The sequence below is a fragment of the Taudactylus pleione genome, unplaced genomic scaffold, assembly GCF_031769625.1.
Source record: "Taudactylus pleione unplaced genomic scaffold, aTauple2 ptg001029l, whole genome shotgun sequence".
NCBI lineage: Eukaryota > Metazoa > Chordata > Amphibia > Anura > Myobatrachidae > Taudactylus > Taudactylus pleione.
The window spans coordinates 779,187-804,762 of record NW_028285430.1 but is presented as its reverse complement, the minus strand read 5'-3'; the positions used below and the strand labels follow the sequence as shown (position 1 = coordinate 804,762).

Sequence of the window (25,576 nt, the reverse complement as noted above, 5' to 3'; positions counted from 1 at the left end):
ATGTATGATTAAGGGTTTGTAATTTATATATTTTACAGTATAAAACACATCTTTTCTCTTCATTTCATTGAACCATGATGTCAGAAAAATATTGATACTTAACCTTGTGTAACCATGCAAACATAGCTCAGTTGAGGTCTTAGTGACTTTTGCCATACACAGACTTTGCTGAAATAGCTCATTTGGGAGAGCATTACAGTGAAGATCTAAAGGTCCCGGGTTTCAGCATGTTTGAGTACCTTTTTTCTTCTTTCCTTGAGTAGTTATCAGTTTTTAAGTATTTCAAATGTAAACAACATCGTTTCTTAACATAGTTGAGTATTCAGTAGAAACTTCTAAATGATGAGAATGTTTATTTAACAACACGGTGCATAAATACAGCTTAAATATTGTTTTCATGTTGTCCATCATGCTATTCTATTATGAAAATTTGAAGTAAACAAACTGCTTCCTGACCACATTTTGTTAAAACTTTTACTTAAATGTACGATTAATGGTTTGTAATTTATACATTTACAGTATAAAACACATCTTTTCTCTTCATTTCATGCAGTCATGATGACAGAAAAATATTGACACTTAACCTTGTGTAACCATGCAAACATAGCTCAGTTGAGGTCTTAGTGACTTTTGCCAAACACCGACCTAGCCAAAATAGCTCATTTGGGAGAGCGTTAGACTGAAGATCTAAATGTCCGTGGTTCGATCTCGGGTTTCGGCATGTTTGAGTGCTTTTTACTTTTTCCCTTGAGTAGTGATCAGAATTTAATTATTTCAAATTTAAACAACATCATTTCTTTACATAGTTGAGTATTCAGTAGTAACTTCTAAATGATGAGAATGTTTATTTAACAACACGGTGCATAAATACAGCTTAAATATTGTTTTCATGTTGTCCGTCATGCTACTCTATTATGAAAATTTTAAGTAATCTATCAATGCTTCCTGACCACAAATTGATAAAACGTTTACTTAAACGTATGATTAAGGGTTTGTAATTATATATTTACAGTATAAAACACATCTTTTCTCTTCATTTCATGCAACCATGATGTCAGAAAAATATTGATACTTAACCTTGTGTAACCATTCAAAAATAGCTCAGTTGAGGTCTTAGTGACTTTTGCCATGCACCATCCTTGCCGAAATAGCTCAGTTGGGAGAGCGTTAGACTGAAGATCTAAAGGTTCCTGGTTCGATCCCGGGTTTCGGCATGTTTGCGTGCATTTTTTCTTTTTTCCGTGAGTAGTGATCAGAATTTAATTATTTTATATTTAAACAACATCATTTCTTAACATTTTTGAGTATTCAGTAGTAACTTCTAAATGACGAGAATGTTTATTTAACAGCATGGTGCATAAATACAGCTTAAATATTGTTTTCATGTTGTAAGTCATGCTACTCTAACTATTATGAAAATTTGAAGTAATCTAACAATGCTTCCTGACGACAATTTGTTAAAACTTTTACTTAAATGTATGATTAAGGGTTTGTAATAGATATATTTACAGTATAAAAACACCTATTTTCTTTTCATTTCATGCAATCATGATGACAGAAAAATACTGATACTAAACCTTGTGTAAGCATGCAAACATAGCTCAGTTGAGGTCTTAGTGACTTTTGCCATACACAGACTTTGCCGAAATAGCTCAGTTGGGAGAGCATTAGACTGAAGCTCTAAAGGACCAGGGACTCAGCATGTTTGAGTACGTTTTTTCTTTTTTCATTGAGTAGTTATCAGTATTTAATTATTTCAAATGTAAACAACATCATTTCTTAACATAGTTGAGTATTCAGTAGTATCTTCTAATTGATAAGAATGTTTATTTAATAACACGGTGCATAAATACAGCTTAAATATGTTTTCATATTGTCCGTCATTGCTACTCTATTATGAAAATTTGAAGCTTCCTGACCACAATTTGATAAAACTTTTACTTAAATGTACGATTAAGGGTTTGTAAATTATATATTTACAGTATAAAACACATCTTTTCTCTTCATTTCATGGAACCATGATGTCAGAAAAATATTGATACTTAACCTTGTGTAACCATGCAAAAATAGCTCAGTTGAGGTCTTAGTGACTTTTGCCACACACCGACCTTGCCGAAATAGCTCAGTTGGGAGAGCGTTAGACTGAAGATCTAAAGGTCCCTGGTTCGATCCCGGGTTTCGGCATGTTAGAGTGCATTTTTTCTTTTTTCCTTGAGTAGTGATCAGAATTTAATTATTTCAAATTTAAACAACATAATTTTTTAACATAGTTGAGTATTCAGTAGTAACTTCTAAATGATGAGAATGTTTAATTAACAACACGGTGCATAAAATACAGCTTAAATATTGTTTTCATGTTGTAAGTCATGCTACTCTAACTATTATGAAAATTTGAAGTAATCTAACAATGCTTCCTGACCACAATTTGTTAAAACTTTTACTTAAATGTATGATTAAGGGTTTGTAATGGATATATTTACAGTATAAAACACATATTTTCTTTTCATTTCATGCAATCATGATGACGAAAAATATTGATACAAAACCTTGTGTAAGCATGCAAACATAGCTCAGTTGAGGTCTTAGTGACTTTTGCCATACACAGACTTTACCGAAATAGCTCAGTTGGGAGAGCATTAAACTGAAGATCTAAAGGTCACGGGTCTCAGCATGTTTGAGTACATTTTTTCTATTTTCCTTGAGTAGTTATCAGTATTTAATTATTTCAAATGTAATCAACTACATTTCTTAACATAGTTGAGTATTCAGTAGTAACTTCTAAATGACGAGAATGTTATATTTAACAACACGGTGCAAAAATACAGCTTAAATATTGTTTTCATGTTGTAAGTCATTGCTACTCTAACTATAATGAAAATTTGAAGTAATCTAACAATGCTTCCTGACCACAATTTGTTAAAACTTTTACCTTAAATGTATGATTCAGGGTTTGTAATGGATATATTTACAGTATAAAACACATATTTTCTTTTCATTTCATGCAATCAAGATGACAGAAAAATATTGATACTAAACCTTGTGTAAGCATGCAAACATAGCTCAGTTGAGGTCTTAGTGACTTTTGCCATACACAGACTTTGCCGAAATAGCTCAGTTGGGAAAGCATTAGACTGAAGCTCTAAAGGACCCGGGTCTCAGCATGTTTGAGTACTTTTTTCTTTTTTCCTTGAGTAGTTATCAGTATTTAATTATTTCAAATGTAAACAATATCATTTCTTAACATAGTTGAGTATTCAGTAGTATCTTCTAAATGATGAGAATGTTTATTTAACAACACGGTGCATAAATACAGCTTAAATATTGTTTTCATGTTGTCCGTCATGCTACTCTATTATGAAAATTTGAAGCTTCCTGACCACAATTTGATAAAACTTTTACTTTAATGTACGATTAAGGGTTTGTAATTTATATATTTACAGTATAAAACACATCTTTTCTCTTCATTTCATGGAACCATGGTGTCAGAAAAATATTGATACTTAACCTTGTGTATCCATGCAAAAATAGCTCAGTTGAGGTCTTAGTGACTTTTGCCATACACCGACCTTGCCGAAATAGCTCAGTTGGGAGAGCGTTAGACTGAAGATCTAAAGGTCCCTGGTTCGATCCTGGGTTTCGGCATGTTAGAATGCCTTTTTTCTTTTTTCCTTGAGTAGTGATCAGAATTTAATTATTTCAAATTTAAACAACATCATTTCTTAACATAGTTGAGTATTCAGTAGTAACTTCTAAATGATGAGAATGTTTATTTAACAACATGGTGAATAAATACAGCTTAAATATTGTTTTCATGTTGTAAGTCATGCTACTCTAACTATTATGAAAACTTGTAGTAATCTAACAATGCTTCCTGACCACAATTTGTTAAAACTTTTACTTAAATGTATGATTAATTGTTTGTAATGGATATATTTACAGTATAAAACACAAATTTTCTTTTCATTTCATGCAATCATGATGACAGAAAAATATTGATACTAAACCTTGTGTAAGCATGCAAACATAGCTCAGTTGAGGTCTTAGTGACTTTTGCCAAACACCGACCTTGCCGAAATAGCTCATTTGGGAGAGCGTTAGACTGAAGATCTAAATGTCCGTGGTTCGATCCCGGGTTTCGGCATGTTTGAGTGCTTTTTTCTTTTTCCCTTGAGAAGTGATCAGAATTTAATTATTTCAAATTTAAACAACATCATTTCTTTACATAGTTGAGTATTCAGTAGTAACTTCTAAATGATGAGAATGTTTATTTAACAACACGGTGCATAAATACAGCTTAAATATTGTTTTCATGTTGTAAGTCATGCTAATCTATTATGAAAATTTGAAGTAATCTAACAATGCTTCCTGACCACAATTTGTTAAAACTTTTACTTAAATGTATAATTAATGGTTATACAGTATAATACACATATTTTCTTTTCATTTCATGCAATCATGATGACAGAAAAATATTGATACTAAACCTTGTGTAAGCATGCAAACATAGCTCAGTTGAGGTCTTAGTGACTTTTGCCATACACAGACTTTGCCGAAATAGCTCAGTTGGGAGAGCATTAGACTGAAGCTCTAAAGGACCCGGGTCTCAGCATGTTTGAGTACATTTTTTCTTTTTTCCTTGAGTAGTTATCAGTATTTAATTATTTCAAATGTAAACAATATCATTTCTTAACATAGTTGAGTATTCAGTAGTATCTTCTAATTGATGAGAATGTTTAATTAATAACACGGTGCATAAATACAGCTTAAATATTGTTTTCATGTTGTCCGTCATGCTACTCTATTATGAAAATTTGAAGCTTCCTGACCACAATTTGATAAAACTTTTAATTAAATGTACGATTAAGGGTTTGTAATTTATCTATTTACAGTATAAAACACATCTTTTCTCTTCATTTCATGGAACCATGATGTCAGAAAAATATTGATACTTAACCTTGTGTAACCATGCAAAAATAGCTCAGTTGAGGTCTTAGTGACTTTTGCCATACACCGACCTTGCCGAAATAGCTCTCTTGGGCGAGCGTTAGACTGAAGATCTAAAGGTCCCTGGTTCGATCCCGGGTTTCGGCATGTTAGAGTGCATTTTTTCTTTTTTCCTTGAGTAGTGATCAGAATTTAATTATTTCAAATTTAAACAACATCATTTTTTAACATAGTTGAGTATTCAGTAGTAACTTCTAAATGATGAGAATGTTTAATTAACAACACGGTGCATAAAATACAGCTTAAATATTGTTTTCATGTTGTAAGTCATGCTACTCGAACTATTATGAAAATTTGAAGTAATCTAACAATGCTTCCTGACCACAATTTGCTAAAACTTTTACTTAAATGTATGATTAAGGGTTTGTAATGGATATATTTACAGTATAAAACACATATTTTCTTTTCATTTCATGCAATCATGATGACAGAAAAATATTAATACTACACCTTGTGTAACCATGCAAACATAGCTCAGTTGAGGTCTTAGTGACTTTTGCCATACACAGACTTTGCTGAAATAGCTCAGTTGGGAGAGCGTTAGACTGAAGATCTAAAGGTCCCGGGTTTCAACATGTTTGAGTACCTTTTTTCTTATTTCCTTGAGTAGTTATCAGTATTTAAGTATTTCATATGTAAACAACATCGTTTCGTAACATTGTTGAGTATTCAGTAGTAACTTCTAAATGATGAGAATGTTTATTTAACAACACTGTGCATAAATACAGCTTAAATATTGTTTTCATGTTGTCCGTCATGCTACTCTATTATGAAAATTTGAAGTAATCTAACAATGCTTCCTGACCACAATTTGTTAAAACTTTTACTTAAATGTATAATTAAGGGTTATACAGTATAAAACACATATTTTCTTTTCATTTCATGCAATCATGATGACAGAAAAATATTGATACCAAACCTTGTGTAAGCATGCAAACATAGCTCAGTTGAGGTCTTACTGACTTTTGCCATACACAGACTTTGCCGAAATAGCTCTGTTGGGAGAGCATTAGACTGAAGATCTAAAGGTCCCGGGTCTCAGCATGTTTGAGTACATTTTTTATTTTTTCCTTGAGTACTTATCAGTATTTAATTATTTCAAATGTAAACAACATCATTTCTTAACATAGTTAAGTATTCAGTAGTATCTTCTAAATGATGAGAATGTTTATTTAATAACACAGTGCATAAATACAGCTTAAATATTGTTTTCATGGTGTCCGTCATGCTACTCTATTATGAAAATTTGAAGCTTCCTGACCACAATTTGATAAAACTTTTACTTAAATGTATGATTAAGGGTTTGTAATTTATATATTTACAGTATAAAACACATCTTTTCTCTTCATTTCATTGAACCATGATGTCAGAAAAATATTGATACTTAACCTTGTGTAACCATGCAAACATAGCTCAGTTGAGGTCTTAGTGACTTTTGCCATACACAGACTTTGCTGAAATAGCTCATTTGGGAGAGCATTACAGTGAAGATCTAAAGGTCCCGGGTTTCAGCATGTTTGAGTACCTTTTTTCTTCTTTCCTTGAGTAGTTATCAGTTTTTAAGTATTTCAAATGTAAACAACATCGTTTCTTAACATAGTTGAGTATTCAGTAGAAACTTCTAAATGATGAGAATGTTTATTTAACAACACGGTGCATAAATACAGCTTAAATATTGTTTTCATGTTGTCCGTCATGCTATTCTATTATGAAAATTTGAAGTAAACAAACTGCTTCCTGACCACATTTTGTTAAAACTTTTACTTAAATGTACGATTAATGGTTTGTAATTTATACATTTACAGTATAAAACACATCTTTTCTCTTCATTTCATGCAGTCATGATGACAGAAAAATATTGACACTTAACCTTGTGTAACCATGCAAACATAGCTCAGTTGAGGTCTTAGTGACTTTTGCCAAACACCGACCTAGCCAAAATAGCTCATTTGGGAGAGCGTTAGACTGAAGATCTAAATGTCCGTGGTTCGATCTCGGGTTTCGGCATGTTTGAGTGCTTTTTACTTTTTCCCTTGAGTAGTGATCAGAATTTAATTATTTCAAATTTAAACAACATCATTTCTTTACATAGTTGAGTATTCAGTAGTAACTTCTAAATGATGAGAATGTTTATTTAACAACACGGTGCATAAATACAGCTTAAATATTGTTTTCATGTTGTCCGTCATGCTACTCTATTATGAAAATTTTAAGTAATCTATCAATGCTTCCTGACCACAAATTGATAAAACGTTTACTTAAACGTATGATTAAGGGTTTGTAATTTATATATTTACAGTATAAAACACATCTTTTCTCTTCATTTCATGCAACCATGATGTCAGAAAAATATTGATACTTAACCTTGTGTAACCATTCAAAAATAGCTCAGTTGAGGTCTTAGTGACTTTTGCCATGCACCATCCTTGCCGAAATAGCTCAGTTGGGAGAGCGTTAGACTGAAGATCTAAAGGTTCCTGGTTCGATCCCGGGTTTCGGCATGTTTGCGTGCATTTTTTCTTTTTTCCGTGAGTAGTGATCAGAATTTAATTATTTTATATTTAAACAACATCATTTCTTAACATTTTTGAGTATTCAGTAGTAACTTCTAAATGACGAGAATGTTTATTTAACAGCATGGTGCATAAATACAGCTTAAATATTGTTTTCATGTTGTAAGTCATGCTACTCTAACTATTAGGAAAATTTGAAGTAATCTAACAATGCTTCCTGACGACAATTTGTTAAAACTTTTACTTAAATGTATGATTAAGGGTTTGTAATAGATATATTTACAGTATAAAACACCTATTTTCTTTTCATTTCATGCAATCATGATGACAGAAAAATACTGATACTAAACCTTGTGTAAGCATGCAAACATAGCTCAGTTGAGGTCTTAGTGACTTTTGCCATACACAGACTTTGCCGAAATAGCTCAGTTGGGAGAGCATTAGACTGAAGCTCTAAAGGACCAGGGACTCAGCATGTTTGAGTACGTTTTTTCTTTTTTCATTGAGTAGTTATCAGTATTTAATTATTTCAAATGTAAACAACATCATTTCTTAACATAGTTGAGTATTCAGTAGTATCTTCTAATTGATAAGAATGTTTATTTAATAACACGGTGCATAAATACAGCTTAAATATTGTTTTCATATTGTCCGTCATGCTACTCTATTATGAAAATTTGAAGCTTCCTGACCACAATTTGATAAAACTTTTACTTAAATGTACGATTAAGGGTTTGTAAATTATATATTTACAGTATAAAACACATCTTTTCTCTTCATTTCATGGAACCATGATGTCAGAAAAATATTGATACTTAACCTTGTGTAACCATGCAAAAATAGCTCAGTTGAGGTCTTAGTGACTTTTGCCACACACCGACCTTGCCGAAATAGCTCAGTTGGGAGAGCGTTAGACTGAAGATCTAAAGGTCCCTGGTTCGATCCCGGGTTTCGGCATGTTAGAGTGCATTTTTTCTTTTTTCCTTGAGTAGTGATCAGAATTTAATTATTTCAAATTTAAACAACATAATTTTTTAACATAGTTGAGTATTCAGTAGTAACTTCTAAATGATGAGAATGTTTAATTAACAACACGGTGCATAAAATACAGCTTAAATATTGTTTTCATGTTGTAAGTCATGCTACTCTAACTATTATGAAAATTTGAAGTAATCTAACAATGCTTCCTGACCACAATTTGCTAAAACTTTTACTTAAAAGTATGATTAAGGGTTTGTAATGGATATATTTACAGTATAAAACACATATTTTCTTTTCATTTCATGCAATCATGATGACAGAAAAATATTAATACTAAACCTTGTGTAACCATGCAAACATAGCTCAGTTGAGGTCTTAGTGACTTTTGCCATACACAGACTTTGCTGAAATAGCTTAGTTGGGAGAGCGTTAGACTGAAGATCTAAAGGTCCCGGGTTTCAACATGTTTGAGTACCTTTTTTCTTATTTCCTTGAGTAGTTATCAGTATTTAAGTATTTCAAATGTAAACAACATCGTTTCTTAACATTGTTGAGTATTCAGTAGTAACTTCTAAATGATGATAATGTTTATTTAACAACACAGTGCATAAATACAGCTTAAATATTGTTTTCATGTTGTCCGTCATGCTACTCTATTATGAAAATTTGAAGTAATCTAACAATGCTTCCTGACCACAATTTGATAAAACTTTTACTTAAATGTACGATTAAGGGTTTGTAATTTATATATTTACAGTATAAAACACATCTTTTCTCTTCATTTCATGCAATCATGATGACAGAAAAATATTGATACTTAACCTTGTGTAACCATGCAAACATAGCTCAGTTGAGGTCTTAGTGACTTTTGCCATACACAGACTTTGCCGAAATAGCTCAGTTGGGAGAGCGTTAGACTGAAGATCTAAAGGTTCTGGGTTTCGGCATGTTTGAGTACGTTTTTTCTTTTTTCCTTGAGAAGTTATCAGTATTTAATTATTTCAAATTTAAAAAACTTAATTTCTTAACAGAGTTGAGTATTCAGTAGTAAGTTCTAAATGATGAGAATGTTTATTTAACAACATGGTGCATAAATACAGCTTAAATATTGTTTTCATGTTGTAAGTCATGCTACTCTAACCATTATGAAAATTTGAAATAATCTAACAATGCTTCCTGACCACAATTTGTTAAAACTTTTACTTAAATGTATAATTAAGAGTTATACAGTATAATACACATATTTTCTTTTCATTTCATGCAATCATGATGACAGAAAAATATTGATACCAAACCTTGTGTAAGCATGCAAACATAGCTCAGTTGAGGTCTTTGTGACTTTTGCCATACACAGACTTTGCCGAAATAGCTCAGTTGGGAGAGCATTAGACTGAAGATCTAAAGGTCCCGAGTCTCAGCATGTTTGAGTACATTTTTTCTTTTTTCCTTGAGTACTTATCAGTATTTAATTATTTCAAATGTAAACAACATCATTTCTTAACATAGTTGAGTATTCAGTAGTATCTTCTAAATGATGAGAATGTTTATTTAATAACACAGTGCATAAATACAGCTTAAATATTGTTTTCATGTTGTCCGTCATGCTACTCTATTATGAAAATTTTAAGTAATCTATCAATGCTTCCTGACCACAAATTGATAAAACTTTTACTTAAACGTATGATTAAGGGTTTGTAATTTATATATTTACAGTATAAAACACATCTTTTCTCTTCATTTCATGCAACCATGATGTCAGAAAAATATTGATACTTAACCTTGTGTAACCATGCAAAAATAGCTCAGTTGAGGTCTTAGTGACTTTTGCCATACACCGACCTTGCCGAAATAGCTCAGTTGGGAGAGCGTTAGACTGAAGATCTAAAGGTCCCTGGTTTGATCCCGGGTTTCGGCATGTTTGCGTGCATTTTTTCTTTTTTCCGTAAGTAGTGATCAGAATTTAATTATTTTATATTTAAACAACATCATTTCTTAACATTTTTGAGTATTCAGTTGTAACTTCTAAATGACGAGAATGTTTATTTAACAGCATGGTGCATAAATACAGCTTAAATATTGTTTTCATGTTGTAAGTCATGCTACTCTAACTATTAGGAACATTTGAAGTAATCTAACAATGCTTCCTGACCACAATTTGTTAAAACTTTTACTTAAATGTATGATTAAGGGTTTGTAATAGATATATTTACAGTATAAAACACCTATTTTCTTTTCATTTCATGCAATCATGATGACAGAAAAATATTGATACTAAACCTTCTGTAACCATGCAAACATAGCTCAGTTGAGGTCTTAGTGACTTTTGCCATACACAGACTTTGCTGAAATAGCTCATTTGGGAGATTGTTACAGTGAAGATCTAAATGTCCCGGGTTTCAACATGTTTGAGTACCTTTTTTCTTATTTCCTTGAGTAGTTATCAGTATTTAAGAATTTCAAATGTAAACAACATCGTTTCTTAACATTGTTGAGTATTCAGTAGTAACTTCTAAATGATGAGAATGTTTATTTAACAACACGGTGCATAAATACAGCTTAAACATTGTTTTCATGTTGTCCGTCATGCTACTCTATTATGAAAATTTGAAGTAATCTAACAATGCTTCCTGACCACAATTTGTTAAAACTTTTACTTAAATGTATAATTAAGGGTTATACAGTATAAAACACATATTTTCTTTTCATTTCATGCAATCATGATGACAGAAAAATATTGATACCAAACCTTGTGTAAGCATGCAAACATAGCTCAGTTGAGGTCTTACTGACTTTTGCCATACACAGACTTTGCCGAAATAGCTCTGTTGGGAGAGCATTAGACTGAAGATCTAAAGGTCCCGGGTCTCAGCATGTTTGAGTACATTTTTTATTTTTTCCTTGAGTACTTATCAGTATTTAATTATTTCAAATGTAAACAACATCATTTCTTAACATAGTTAAGTATTCAGTAGTATCTTCTAAATGATGAGAATGTTTATTTAATAACACAGTGCATAAATACAGCTTAAATATTGTTTTCATGTTGTCCGTCATGCTACTCTATTATGAAAATTTGAAGCTTCCTGACCACAATTTGATAAAACTTTTACTTAAATGTATGATTAAGGGTTTGTAATTTATATATTTACAGTATAAAACACATCTTTTCTCTTCATTTCATTGAACCATGATGTCAGAAAAATATTGATACTTAACCTTGTGTAACCATGCAAACATAGCTCAGTTGAGGTCTTAGTGACTTTTGCCATACACAGACTTTGCTGAAATAGCTCATTTGGGAGAGCATTACAGTGAAGATCTAAAGGTCCCGGGTTTCAGCATGTTTGAGTACCTTTTTTCTTCTTTCCTTGAGTAGTTATCAGTTTTTAAGTATTTCAAATGTAAACAACATCGTTTCTTAACATAGTTGAGTATTCAGTAGAAACTTCTAAATGATGAGAATGTTTATTTAACAACACGGTGCATAAATACAGCTTAAATATTGTTTTCATGTTGTCCGTCATGCTATTCTATTATGAAAATTTGAAGTAAACAAACTGCTTCCTGACCACATTTTGTTAAAACTTTTACTTAAATGTACGATTAATGGTTTGTAATTTATACATTTACAGTATAAAACACATCTTTTCTCTTCATTTCATGCAGTCATGATGACAGAAAAATATTGACACTTAACCTTGTGTAACCATGCAAACATAGCTCAGTTGAGGTCTTAGTGACTTTTGCCAAACACCGACCTAGCCAAAATAGCTCATTTGGGAGAGCGTTAGACTGAAGATCTAAATGTCCGTGGTTCGATCTCGGGTTTCGGCATGTTTGAGTGCTTTTTACTTTTTCCCTTGAGTAGTGATCAGAATTTAATTATTTCAAATTTAAACAACATCATTTCTTTACATAGTTGAGTATTCAGTAGTAACTTCTAAATGATGAGAATGTTTATTTAACAACACGGTGCATAAATACAGCTTAAATATTGTTTTCATGTTGTCCGTCATGCTACTCTATTATGAAAATTTTAAGTAATCTATCAATGCTTCCTGACCACAAATTGATAAAACGTTTACTTAAACGTATGATTAAGGGTTTGTAATTTATATATTTACAGTATAAAACACATCTTTTCTCTTCATTTCATGCAACCATGATGTCAGAAAAATACTGATACTTAACCTTGTGTAACCATTCAAAAATAGCTCAGTTGAGGTCTTAGTGACTTTTGCCATACACCAACCTTGCCGAAATAGCTCAGTTGGGAGAGCGTTAGACTGAAGATCTAAAGGTTCCTGGTTCGATCCCGGGTTTCGGCATGTTTGCGTGCATTTTTTCTTTTTTCCGTGAGTAGTGATCAGAATTTAATTATTTTATATTTAAACAACATCATTTCTTAACATTTTTGAGTATTCAGTAGTAACTTCTAAATGACGAGAATGTTTATTTAACAGCATGGTGCATAAATACAGCTTAAATATTGTTTTCATGTTGTAAGTCATGCTACTCTAACTATTAGGAAAATTTGAAGTAATCTAACAATGCTTCCTGACGACAATTTGTTAAAACTTTTACTTAAATGTATGATTAAGGGTTTGTAATAGATATATTTACAGTATAAAACACCTATTTTCTTTTCATTTCATGCAATCATGATGACAGAAAAATACTGATACTAAACCTTGTGTAAGCATGCAAACATAGCTCAGTTGAGGTCTTAGTGACTTTTGCTATACACAGACTTTGCCGAAATAGCTCAGTTGGGAGAGCATTAGACTGAAGCTCTAAAGGACCAGGGACTCAGCATGTTTGAGTACGTTTTTTCTTTTTTCATTGAGTAGTTATCAGTATTTAATTATTTCAAATGTAAACAACATCATTTCTTAACATAGTTGAGTATTCAGTAGTATCTTCTAATTGATAAGAATGTTTATTTAATAACACGGTGCATAAATACAGCTTAAATATTGTTTTCATATTGTCCGTCATGCTACTCTATTATGAAAATTTGAAGCTTCCTGACCACAATTTGATAAAACTTTTACTTAAATGTACGATTAAGGGTTTGTAAATTATATATTTACAGTATAAAACACATCTTTTCTCTTCATTTCATGGAACCATGATGTCAGAAAAATATTGATACTTAACCTTGTGTAACCATGCAAAAATAGCTCAGTTGAGGTCTTAGTGACTTTTGCCACACACCGACCTTGCCGAAATAGCTCAGTTGGGAGAGCGTTAGACTGAAGATCTAAAGGTCCCTGGTTCGATCCCGGGTTTCGGCATGTTAGAGTGCATTTTTTCTTTTTTCCTTGAGTAGTGATCAGAATTTAATTATTTCAAATTTAAACAACATAATTTTTTAACATAGTTGAGTATTCAGTAGTAACTTCTAAATGATGAGAATGTTTAATTAACAACACGGTGCATAAAATACAGCTTAAATATTGTTTTCATGTTGTAAGTCATGCTACTCTAACTATTATGAAAATTTGAAGTAATCTAACAATGCTTCCTGACCACAATTTGCTAAAACTTTTACTTAAAAGTATGATTAAGGGTTTGTAATGGATATATTTACAGTATAAAACACATATTTTCTTTTCATTTCATGCAATCATGATGACAGAAAAATATTAATACTAAACCTTGTGTAACCATGCAAACATAGCTCAGTTGAGGTCTTAGTGACTTTTGCCATACACAGACTTTGCTGAAATAGCTCAGTTGGGAGAGCGTTAGACTGAAGATCTAAAGGTCCCGGGTTTCAACATGTTTGAGTACCTTTTTTCTTATTTCCTTGAGTAGTTATCAGTATTTAAGTATTTCAAATGTAAACAACATCGTTTCTTAACATTGTTGAGTATTCAGTAGTAACTTCTAAATGATGATAATGTTTATTTAACAACACAGTGCATAAATACAGCTTAAATATTGTTTTCATGTTGTCCGTCATGCTACTCTATTATGAAAATTTGAAGTAATCTAACAATGCTTCCTGACCACAATTTGATAAAACTTTTACTTAAATGTACGATTAAGGGTTTGTAATTTATATATTTACAGTATAAAACACATCTTTTCTCTTCATTTCATGCAATCATGATGACAGAAAAATATTGATACTTAACCTTGTGTAACCATGCAAACATAGCTCAGTTGAGGTCTTAGTGACTTTTGCCATACACAGACTTTGCCGAAATAGCTCAGTTGGGAGAGCGTTAGACTGAAGATCTAAAGGTTCTGGGTTTCGGCATGTTTGAGTACGTTTTTTCTTTTTTCCTTGAGAAGTTATCAGTATTTAATTATTTCAAATTTAAAAAACTTAATTTCTTAACAGAGTTGAGTATTCAGTAGTAAGTTCTAAATGATGAGAATGTTTATTTAACAACATGGTGCATAAATACAGCTTAAATATTGTTTTCATGTTGTAAGTCATGCTACTCTAACCATTATGAAAATTTGAAATAATCTAACAATGCTTCCTGACCACAATTTGTTAAAACTTTTACTTAAATGTATAATTAAGAGTTATACAGTATAATACACATATTTTCTTTTCATTTCATGCAATCATGATGACAGAAAAATATTGATACCAAACCTTGTGTAAGCATGCAAACATAGCTCAGTTGAGGTCTTTGTGACTTTTGCCATACACAGACTTTGCCGAAATAGCTCAGTTGGGAGAGCATTAGACTGAAGATCTAAAGGTCCCGAGTCTCAGCATGTTTGAGTACATTTTTTCTTTTTTCCTTGAGTACTTATCAGTATTTAATTATTTCAATTGTAAACAACATCATTTCTTAACATAGTTGAGTATTCAGTAGTATCTTCTAAATGATGAGAATGTTTATTTAATAACACAGTGCATAAATACAGCTTAAATATTGTTTTCATGTTGTCCGTCATGCTACTCTATTATGAAAATTTTAAGTAATCTATCAATGCTTCCTGACCACAAATTGATAAAACTTTTACTTAAACGTATGATTAAGGGTTTGTAATTTATATATTTACAGTATAAAACACATCTTTTCTCTTCATTTCATGCAACCATGATGTCAGAAAAATATTGATACTTAACCTTGTGTAACCATGCAAAAATAGCTCAGTTGAGGTCTTAGTGACTTTTGCCATACACCGACCTTGCCGAAATAGCTCAGTTGGGAGAGCGTTAGACTGAAGATCTAAAGGTCCCTGGTTTGATCCCGGGTTTCGGCATGTTTGCGTGCATTTTTTCTTTTTTCCGTGAGTAGTGATCAGAATTTAATTATTTTATATTTAAACAACATCATTTCTTAACATTTTTGAGTATTCAGTTGTAACTTCTAAATGACGAGAATGTTTATTTAACAGCATGGTGCATAAATACAGCTTAAATATTGTTTTCATGTTGTAAGTCATGCTACTCTAACTATTAGGAACATTTGAAGTAATCTAACAATGCTTCCTGACCACAATTTGTTAAAACTTTTACTTAAATGTATGATTAAGGGTTTGTAATAGATATATTTACAGTATAAAACACCTATTTTCTTTTCATTTCATGCAATCATGATGACAGAAAAATATTGATACTAAACCTTCTGTAACCATGCAAACATAGCTCAGTTGAGGTCTTAGTGACTTTTGCCATACACAGACTTTGCTGAAATAGCTCATTTGGGAGATTGTTACAGTGAAGATCTAAATGTCCCGGGTTTCAACATGTTTGAGTACCTTTTTTCTTATTTCCTTGAGTAGTTATCAGTATTTAAGAATTTCAAATGTAAACAACATCGTTTCTTAACATTGTTGAGTATTCAGTAGTAACTTCTAAATGATGAGAATGTTTATTTAACAACACGGTGCATAAATACAGCTTAAACATTGTTTTCATGTTGTCCGTCATGCTACTCTATTATGAAAATTTGAAGTAATCTAACAATCCTTCCTGACCACAATTTGTTAAAACTTTTACTTAAATGTATAATTAAGGGTTATACAGTATTATATACATATTTTCTTTTCATTTCATGCAATCATGATGACAGAAAAATATTGATACTAAACCTTGTGTAACCATGCAAACATAGCTCAGTTGAGGTCTTAGTGACTTTTGCCATACACAGACTTTGCCGAAATAGCTCAGTTGGGAGAGCGTTAGACTGAAGATCTAAAGGTTCCGGGTTTCAGCATGTTTCAGTACCTTTTTTCTTCTTTCCTTGAGCAGTTGTCAGTTTTTAAGTATTTCAAATGTAAACAACATCATTTCTTAAAATAGTTGAGTATTCAGTAGTAACTTCTAAATGATGAGAATGTTTATTTAACAACACGGTGCATAAATTCAGCTTAAATTTTGTTTTCATATTGTCCATCAAGCTACACTATTATGAAAATTTGAAGTAAACTAACTGCTTCCTGACCACCATTTGTTAAAACTTTTACTTAAATGTACGATTAAGGGTTTGTAATTTATATATTTACATTATAAAACACATCTTTTCTCTTCATTTCATGCAATCATGATGACAGAAAAATATTGATACTTAACCTTGTGTAACCATGCAAACATAGCTCAGTTGAGGTCTTAGTGACTTTTGCCATACACCGACCTTGCCGAAATAGCTCATTTGGGAGAACATTAGACTGAAGATCTAAAGGTCCCTGGTTCGAGTGCTTTTTTCTTTTTTCCTTGAGTAGTGATCAGAATTTAATTATTTCAAATTTAAACAACATCATTTCTTAACATAGTTGAGTATTCAGTAGTAACTTCTAAATGATGAGAATGTTTATTTAACAACACGGTGCATAAATACAGCTTAAATATTGTTTTCATGTTGTCCGTCATGCTACTCTATTATGAAAATTTGAAGTAATCTAACAATGTTTCCTGACCACAATTTGATAAAACTTTTACTTAAATGTACGATTAATGGTTTGTAATTCATATATTTACAGTATAAAACACATCTTTTCTCTTCATTTCCTGCAATCATGATGACAGAAAAATATTGATACTTAACCTTGTGTAACCATGCAAACATAGCTCAGTTGAGGTCTTAGTGACTTTTGCCATACACAGACTTTGCCAAAATAGCTCAGTTGGGAAAGCGTTAGACTGAAGATCTAAAGGTTCTGGGTTTCGGCATGTTTGAGTACGTTTTTTCTTTTTTCCTTGAGAATTAATCAGTATTTAATTATTTCAAATTTAAAAAACGTAATTTATTAACAGAGTTGAGTATTCAGTAGTAACTTCTAAATGATGAGAATGTTTATTTAACAACAAGGTGCATAAATTCAGCTTAAATATTGTTTTCATGTTGTAAGTCATGCTACTCTAACCATTATGAAAATTTGAAGTAATCTAACAATGCTTCCTGACCACAATTTGTTAAAACTTTTACTTAAATGTATAATTAAGGGTTATACAGTATAAAACACATATATTTTTTTCATTTCATGCAATCATGATGACAGAAAAATATTGATACTAAACCTTGTGTAAGCATGCAAACATAGCTCAGTTGAGGTCTTAGTGACTTTTGCCATACACAGACTTTGCCGAAATAGCTCAGTTGGGAGAGCATTAGACTGAAGATCTAAAGGTCCCGGGTCTCAGCATGTTTGAGTACATTTTTTCTTTTTTCCTTGAGTACTTATCAGTATTTAATTATTTCAAATGTAAACAACATCATTTCTTAACATAGTTGAGTATTCAGTAGTATCTTCTAAATGATGAGAATGTTTATTTAATAACACGGTGCATAAATACAGCTTAAATATTGTTTTCATGTTGTAAGTCATGCTACTCTATTATGAAAATTTGAAGTAATCTATCAATGCTTCCTGACCACAATTTGATAAAACTTTTACTTAAATGTATGATTAAGGGTTTGTAATTTATACATTTACAGTATAAAACACATGTTTTCTCTTCATTTCATGCAACCATGATGTCTGAAAAATATTGATACTTAACATTGTGTAACCATGCAAAAATAGCTCAGTTGAGGTCTTAGTGACTTTTGCCATACACCGACCTTGCCGAAATAGCTCAGTTGGGAGAGCGTTAGACTGAAGATCTAAAGGTCCCTGGTTTGATCCCGGGTTTCGGCATGTTTGCGTGCATTTTTTCTTTTTTCCATGAGTAGTGATCAGAATTTATTTATTTTATATTTAAACAACATCATTTCTTAACATTGCTGAGTATTCAGTAGTAACTTCTAAATGACGAAAATGTTTATTTAACAACACGGTGCATAAATACAGCTTAAATATTGTTTTCATGTTGTAAGTCATGCTACTCTAACTATTAGGAAAATTTGAAGTAATCTAACAATGCTTCCTGACCACAATTTGTTAAAACTTTTACTTAAATGTATGATTAAGGGTTTGTAATGGATATATTTACAGTATAAAATACATATTTTCTTTTCATTTCATGCAATCATGATGACAGAAAAATATTGATACTAAACCTTGTGTAAGCATGCAAACATAGCTCAGTTGAGGTCTTAGTGACTTTTGCCATACAAAGACTTTGCCGAAATAGCTCAGTTGGGAGAGCATTAGACTGAAGCTCTAAAGGACCCGGGTCTCAGCATGTTTGAGTACATTTATTCTTTTTTCCTTGAGTAGTTATCAGTATTTAATTATTTCAAATGTAAACAACATCATTTCTTAACATAGTTGAGTATTCAGTAGTATCTTCTAAATGATGAGAATGTTTATTTAATAACACAGTGCATAAATACAGCTTAAATATTGTTTTCATGTTGTCCGTCATGCTACTCTATTATGAAAATTTGAAGCTTCCTGACCACAATTTGATAAAACTTTTACTTAAATGTACGATTAAGGGTTTGTAATTTATATATTTACAGTATAAAACACATCTTTTATCTTCATTTCATGGAACCATGATGTCAGAAAAATATTGATACTTAACCTTGTGTAACCATGCAAAAATAGCTCAGTTGAGGTCTTAGTGACTTTTGCCATACACCTACCTTGCCGAAATAGCTCAGTTGGGAGAGCGTTAGACTGAAGATCTAAAGGGCCCTGGCTCGATCCCGGGTTTCGGCATGTTAGAGTGCATTTTTTCTTTTTTCCTTGAGTAGTGATCAGAATTTAATTATTTCAAATTTAAACAACATCATTTCTTAACATAGTTGAGTATTCAGTAGTAACTTCTAAATGATGAGAATGTTTATTTAACAACACGGTGCATAAATACAGCTTAAATATTGTTTTCATGTTGTCTGTCATGCTACTCTATTATGAAAATTTGAAGTAATCTAACAATGCTTCCTGACCACAATTTGATAAAACTTTTACTTAAATGTACGATTAAGGGTTTGTAATTTATATATTTACAGTATAAAACACACCTTTTCTCTTCATTTAATGCAATCATGATGACAGAAAAATATTGATACTTAACCTTGTGTAACCATGCAAACATAGCTCAGTTGAGGTCTTAGTGACTTTTGCCATACACAGACTTTGCAAAAATAGCTCATTTGGGAGAGCGTTAGTCTGAAGATCTAAAGGTTCTGGGTTTCGGCATGTTTGAGTACGTTTTTTCTTTTTTCCTTGAGAAGTTATCAGTATTTAATTATTTCAAATTTAAAAAACTTAATTTCTTAACAGAGTTGAGTATTCAGTAGTAACTTCTAAATGACGAGAATGTTTATTTAACAACACGGTGCATAAATACAGCTTAAATATTGTTTTCATGTTGTAAGTCATGCTACTCTAACTATTATGAAAATTTGAAGTAATCTAACAATGCTTCCTGACCACAATTTGTTAAAACTTTTACTTAAATGTATGATTAAGGGTTTGTAATGGATATATTTACAGTATAAAACACATAATTTCTTTTCATTTCATGCAATCATGATGACAGAAAAATATTAATACTAAACCTTGTGTAACCATGCAAACATAGCTCAGTTGAGGTCTTAGTGACTTTTGCCATACACAGACTTTGCTGAAATAGCTCAGTTGGGAGAGCGTTAGACTGAAGATCTAAAGGTCCTGGGTTTCAGCATGTTTGAGTACCTTTTTTCTTATTACCTTGAGTAGTTATCAGTATTTAAGTATTTCAAATGTAAACAACATCGTTTCTTAACATAGTTGAGTATTCAGTAGTAACTACTAAATGATGAGAATGTTTATTTAACAACACAGTGCATAAATACAGCTTAAATATTATTTTCATGATGTCCGTCATGCGTCTCTATTATGAAAATTTTAAGTAAACTAACTGTTTACTGACCACAATTTGTTAAAACTTTTACTTAAATGTACGATTAAGGGATTGTAATTTATATATTTACAGTATAAAACATCTTTTCTCTTCATTTCATGCAACCATGACGTCAGAAAAATATTGATACTTAACCTTGTGTAACCATGCAAAAATAGCTCAGTTGAGGTCTTAGTGACTTTTGCCATACACCGACCTTGCCAAAATAGCTCAGTTGGGAGAGCGTTAGACTGAAAATCTAAAAGTCCCGTGTTTCAGCATGTTTCAGTACGTTTTTTCTTTTTTCCTTGAGTAGTTATCAGTATTTAATTTTTTCAAATGTAAACAACATCATTTCTTAACATAGTTGAGTATTCATTAGTATCTTCTAAATGATAAGAATGTTTATTTGACAACACGGTGCATAAATACAGCTTATATATTGTTTTCATGTTGTCCGTCATGCTATTCTATTAGGAAAATTTGAAGTAATCTAACAATGTTTTCTGACAACAATTGGTTAAAACTTTTACTTAAATGTATAATTAAGGGTTATACAGTATAAAACACATATTTTCTTTTCATTTCATGCAATCATGATGACAGAAAAATATTAATACTAAACCTTGTGTAACCATGCAAAAATAGCTCAGTTGAGGTCTTAGTGACTTTTGCCATACACCGACCTTGCCAAAATAGCTCAGTTGGGAGAGCGTTAGACTGAAAATCTAAAGGTCCCGTGTTTCAGCATGTTTCAGTACGTTTTTTCTTTTTTCCTTGAGTAGTTATCAGTATTTAATTTTTTCAAATGTAAACAACATCATTTCTTAACATAGTTGAGTATTCATTAGTATCTTCTAAATGATGAGAATGTTTATTTGACAACACGGTGCATAAATACAGCTTATATATTGTTTTCATGTTGTCCGTCATGCTATTCTATTAGGAAAATTTGAAGTAATCTAACAATGTTTTCTGACAACAATTGGTTAAAACTTTTACTTAAATGTATAATTAAGGGTTATACAGTATAAAACACATATTTTCTTTTCATTTCATGCAATCATGATGACAGAAAAATATTGATTCTAAACCTTGTGTAACCATGCAAACATAGCTCAGTTAAGGTCTTAATGACTTTTACCATACACAGACTTTGCTGAAATATCTCAGTTGGGAGAGCGTTAGAGTGAAGATCTAAAGGTCCCGGGTTTCGGCATGTTTGAGTGCATTTTTTCATTTTTCCTTGAGTAGTGATCAGAATTTAAATTTTTCAAATTTAAACAACATAATTTCTTAACATAGTTGAGTATTCAGTAGTAACTTCTAAATGATGAGAATATTTATTTAACAACACGGTGCATAAATGCAGCTTAAATATTGTTTTCATGCTACTCTAATTATTATGAAAATTTGAACTAATCTAACAATGCTTCCTGACCACAATTTGTTAAAACTTTTACTTAAATGTATGATTAAGGGTTTGTAATGGATATATTTATAGTATAAAACACATATTTTCTTTTCATTTCATGCTATCATGATGACAGAAAAATATTGATACTAAACCATGTGTAACCATGCAAATATAGCTCAGTTGAGGTCTTAGTGACTGTTTCCATACACTGACCTTGCCGAAATAGCTCAGTTGGGAGAGCGTTAGACTGAAGATTTAAAGGTCCCTGGTTCGATCCTGGGTTTTGGCATTTTTGAGGACATTTTTTCTTCTTTCCTTGAGTAGTGATCAGAATTTTGCCATACACAGACTTTGCCAAAATAGCTCATTTGGGAGAGCGTTAGTCTGAAGATCTAAAGGTTCTGGGTTTCGGCATGTTTGAGTACGTTTTTTCTTTTTTCCTTGAGAAGTTATCAGTATTTAATTATTTCAAATTTAAAAAACTTAATTTCTTAACAGAGTTGAGTATTCAGTAGTAACTTCTAAATGACGAGAATGTTTATTTAACAGCATGGTGCATAAATACAGCTTAAATATTGTTTTCATGTTGTAAGTCATGCTACTCTAACTATTAGGAAAATTTGAAGTAATCTAACAATGCTTCCTGACCACAATTTGTTAAAACTTTTACTTAAATGCATGATTAAGGGTTTGTAATGGATATATTTACAGAATAAAACACATAATTTCTTTTCATTTCATGCAATCATGATGACAGAAAAATATTGATACTAAACCTTGTGTAAGCATGCAAACATAGCTCAGTTGAGGTCTTTGTGACTTTTGCCATACACAGACTTTGCCGAAATAGCTCAGTTGGGAGAGCATTAGACTGAAGATCTAAAGGTCCCGGGTCTCAGCATGTTTGAGTACATTTTTTCTGTTTTCCTTGATTACTTATCAGTATTTCATTATTTCAAATGTAAACAACATCATTTCTTAACATAGTAGAGTATTCAGTAGTATCTTCTAAATGATGAGAATGTTTATTTAATAACACAGTGCTTAAATACAGCTTAAATATTGTTTTCATGTTGTCCGTCATGCTACTCTATTATGAAAATTTGAAGTAATCTATCAATGCTTCCAGACCACAGTTTGATAAAACTTTTAATTAAATGTATGATTAAGGGTTTGTAATTTATATATTTACAGTATAAAACACATCTTTTCTCTTCATTTCATGCAACCATGATGTCTGAAAAATATTGATACTTAACCTTGAGTAACCATGCAAAAATAGCTCAGTTGAGGTCTTAGTGACTTTTGCCATTCACCGACCTTGCCAAAATAGCTCAGTTGGGAGAGCGTTAGACTGAAGATCTAAAGGTCCCTGGTTCGATCCCGGGTTTCGGCATGTTTGCGTGCATTTTTTTTTTTTTCCGTGAGCAGTGATCAGAATTTAATTATTTTATATTTAAACAACATCATTTCTTAACATTGTTGAGTATTCAGTAGTAACTTCTAAATGACGAGAATGTTTATTTTACAATACGGTGCATAAATACAGCTTAAATATTTATTTTCATGTTGTAAGTCATGCTACTCTAACTATTATGAAAATTTGAAGTAATCTAACAATGCTTCCTGACCACACTTTGTTAAAACTTTGACATAAATGTATGATTAAGGGTTTGTAATGGATATATTTACAGTATAAAACACATATTTTCTTTTCATTTCATGCAATCATGATGACAGAAAAATATTAATACTAAACCTTGTGTAACCATGCAAACATAGCTCAGTTGAGGTCTTAGTGACTTTTACCATACACAGACTTTGCTGAAATAGCTCAGTTGGGAGAGTGTTAGACTGAAGATCTAAAGGCCCCGGTTTCGGCATGTTTGAGTGCATTTTTTCTTTTTTCCTTGAGTAGTGATCAGAATTTAATTATTTCAAATTTAAACAACTTCATTTCTTAACATAGTTGAGTATTCAGTAGTAACTTCTAAATGACGAGAATGTTTATTTAACAACACGGTGCATAAATACAGCTTAAATATTGTTTTCATGTTGTAAGTCATGCTACTCTAACTATTATGAAAATTTGAAGTAATCTAACAATGCTTCCTGACCACAATTTGTTAAAACTTTTACTTAAATGTATGATTAAGGGTTTGTAATGGATATATTTACAGTATAAAACACATAATTTCTTTTCATTTCATGCAATCATGATGACAGAAAAATATTGATACTAAACCTTGTGTAAGCATGCAAACATAGCTCAGTTGAGGTCTTTGTGACTTTTGCCATACACAGACTTTGCCGAAATAGCTCAGTTGGGAGAGCATTAGACTGAAGATCTAAAGGTCCCGGGTCTCAGCATGTTTGAGTACATTTTTTCTTTTTTCCTTGATTACTTATCAGTATTTCATTATTTCAAATGTAAACAACATCATTTCTTAACATAGTTGAGTATTCAGTAGTATCTTCTAAATGATGAGAATGTTTATTTAATAACACAGTGCTTAAATACAGCTTAAATATTGTTTTCATGTTGACCGTCATGCTACTCTATTATGAAAATTTGAAGTAATCTATCAATGCTTCCAGACCACATTTTGATAAAACTTTTACTTAAATGTATGATTAAGGGTTTGTAATTTATATATTTACAGTATAAAACACATCTTTTCTCTTCATTTCATGCAACCATGATGTCTGAAAAATATTGATACTTAACCTTGAGTAACCATGCAAAAATAGCCCAGTTGAGGTCTTAGTGACTTTTGCCATTCACCGACCTTGCCGAAATAGCTCAGTTGGGAGAGCGTTAGACTGAAGATCTAAAAGTCCCTGGTTCGATCCCGGGTTTCGGCATGTTTGCGTGCATTTTTTCTTTTTTCCGTGAGTAGTGATCAGAATTTAATTATTTTATATTTAAACAACATCATTTCTTAACATAGTTGAGTATTCAGTAGTAACTTCTAAATGATGAGAATGTTTAATTAACAACACGGTGCATAAATACAGCATAAATATTGTTTTCATGTTGTAAGTCATGCTACTCTAACTATTATGAAAATTTGAAGTTATCTATCAATGCTTCCTGACCACAATTTGTTAAAACTTTTACATAAATGTATGATTAAGGGTTTGTAATGGATATATTTACATTATAAAACACATATTTTCTTTTCATTTCATGCAATCATGATGACAGAAAAATGTTAATACTAAACCTTGTGTAACCATGCAAACATAGCTCAGTTGAGGTCTTAGTGACTTTTGCCATAGACCGACCTTGCCGAAATAGCTCGGTTGGGAGAGCATTAGACTGAAGATCTAAAGGTCCCTGGTTCGATCCCGGGTTTCGGCATGTTTGCATGCATTTTTTCTTTTTTCCGTGAGTAGTGATCAGAATTT

The 25,576-nt window shown here is 31.5% G+C and overlaps 14 non-coding genes across 14 annotated transcripts; all 14 read left to right on the top strand.

The window, feature by feature from the left end:
* Positions 1–1,141: 1,141 nt before the first annotated feature.
* Positions 1,142–1,214, top strand: TRNAF-GAA (transfer RNA phenylalanine (anticodon GAA)). The gene has a single exon. It is a non-coding gene; the product is annotated as a tRNA-Phe (tRNA).
* An 897-nt stretch (positions 1,215–2,111) lies between these two features.
* On the top strand, positions 2,112–2,184 carry TRNAF-GAA (transfer RNA phenylalanine (anticodon GAA)). Its single transcript has one exon. It is a non-coding gene; the product is annotated as a tRNA-Phe (tRNA).
* A 1,385-nt stretch (positions 2,185–3,569) lies between these two features.
* On the top strand, positions 3,570–3,642 carry TRNAF-GAA (transfer RNA phenylalanine (anticodon GAA)). Its single transcript has one exon. It is a non-coding gene; the product is annotated as a tRNA-Phe (tRNA).
* Positions 3,643–7,432: 3,790 nt separating this feature from the next.
* Positions 7,433–7,505, top strand: TRNAF-GAA (transfer RNA phenylalanine (anticodon GAA)). The gene has a single exon. It is a non-coding gene; the product is annotated as a tRNA-Phe (tRNA).
* An 896-nt stretch (positions 7,506–8,401) lies between these two features.
* On the top strand, positions 8,402–8,474 carry TRNAF-GAA (transfer RNA phenylalanine (anticodon GAA)). The gene has a single exon. It is a non-coding gene; the product is annotated as a tRNA-Phe (tRNA).
* Positions 8,475–10,340: 1,866 nt separating this feature from the next.
* Positions 10,341–10,413, top strand: TRNAF-GAA (transfer RNA phenylalanine (anticodon GAA)). The gene has a single exon. It is a non-coding gene; the product is annotated as a tRNA-Phe (tRNA).
* A 2,340-nt stretch (positions 10,414–12,753) lies between these two features.
* On the top strand, positions 12,754–12,826 carry TRNAF-GAA (transfer RNA phenylalanine (anticodon GAA)). The gene has a single exon. It is a non-coding gene; the product is annotated as a tRNA-Phe (tRNA).
* An 896-nt stretch (positions 12,827–13,722) lies between these two features.
* On the top strand, positions 13,723–13,795 carry TRNAF-GAA (transfer RNA phenylalanine (anticodon GAA)). Its single transcript has one exon. It is a non-coding gene; the product is annotated as a tRNA-Phe (tRNA).
* A 1,866-nt stretch (positions 13,796–15,661) lies between these two features.
* On the top strand, positions 15,662–15,734 carry TRNAF-GAA (transfer RNA phenylalanine (anticodon GAA)). Its single transcript has one exon. It is a non-coding gene; the product is annotated as a tRNA-Phe (tRNA).
* Positions 15,735–18,538: 2,804 nt separating this feature from the next.
* On the top strand, positions 18,539–18,611 carry TRNAF-GAA (transfer RNA phenylalanine (anticodon GAA)). The gene has a single exon. It is a non-coding gene; the product is annotated as a tRNA-Phe (tRNA).
* An 896-nt stretch (positions 18,612–19,507) lies between these two features.
* TRNAF-GAA (transfer RNA phenylalanine (anticodon GAA)) lies at positions 19,508–19,580 on the top strand. Its single transcript has one exon. It is a non-coding gene; the product is annotated as a tRNA-Phe (tRNA).
* Positions 19,581–23,488: 3,908 nt separating this feature from the next.
* Positions 23,489–23,561, top strand: TRNAF-GAA (transfer RNA phenylalanine (anticodon GAA)). Its single transcript has one exon. It is a non-coding gene; the product is annotated as a tRNA-Phe (tRNA).
* Positions 23,562–24,957: 1,396 nt separating this feature from the next.
* Positions 24,958–25,030, top strand: TRNAF-GAA (transfer RNA phenylalanine (anticodon GAA)). The gene has a single exon. It is a non-coding gene; the product is annotated as a tRNA-Phe (tRNA).
* A 426-nt stretch (positions 25,031–25,456) lies between these two features.
* TRNAF-GAA (transfer RNA phenylalanine (anticodon GAA)) lies at positions 25,457–25,529 on the top strand. The gene has a single exon. It is a non-coding gene; the product is annotated as a tRNA-Phe (tRNA).
* Positions 25,530–25,576: the final 47 nt, after the last annotated feature.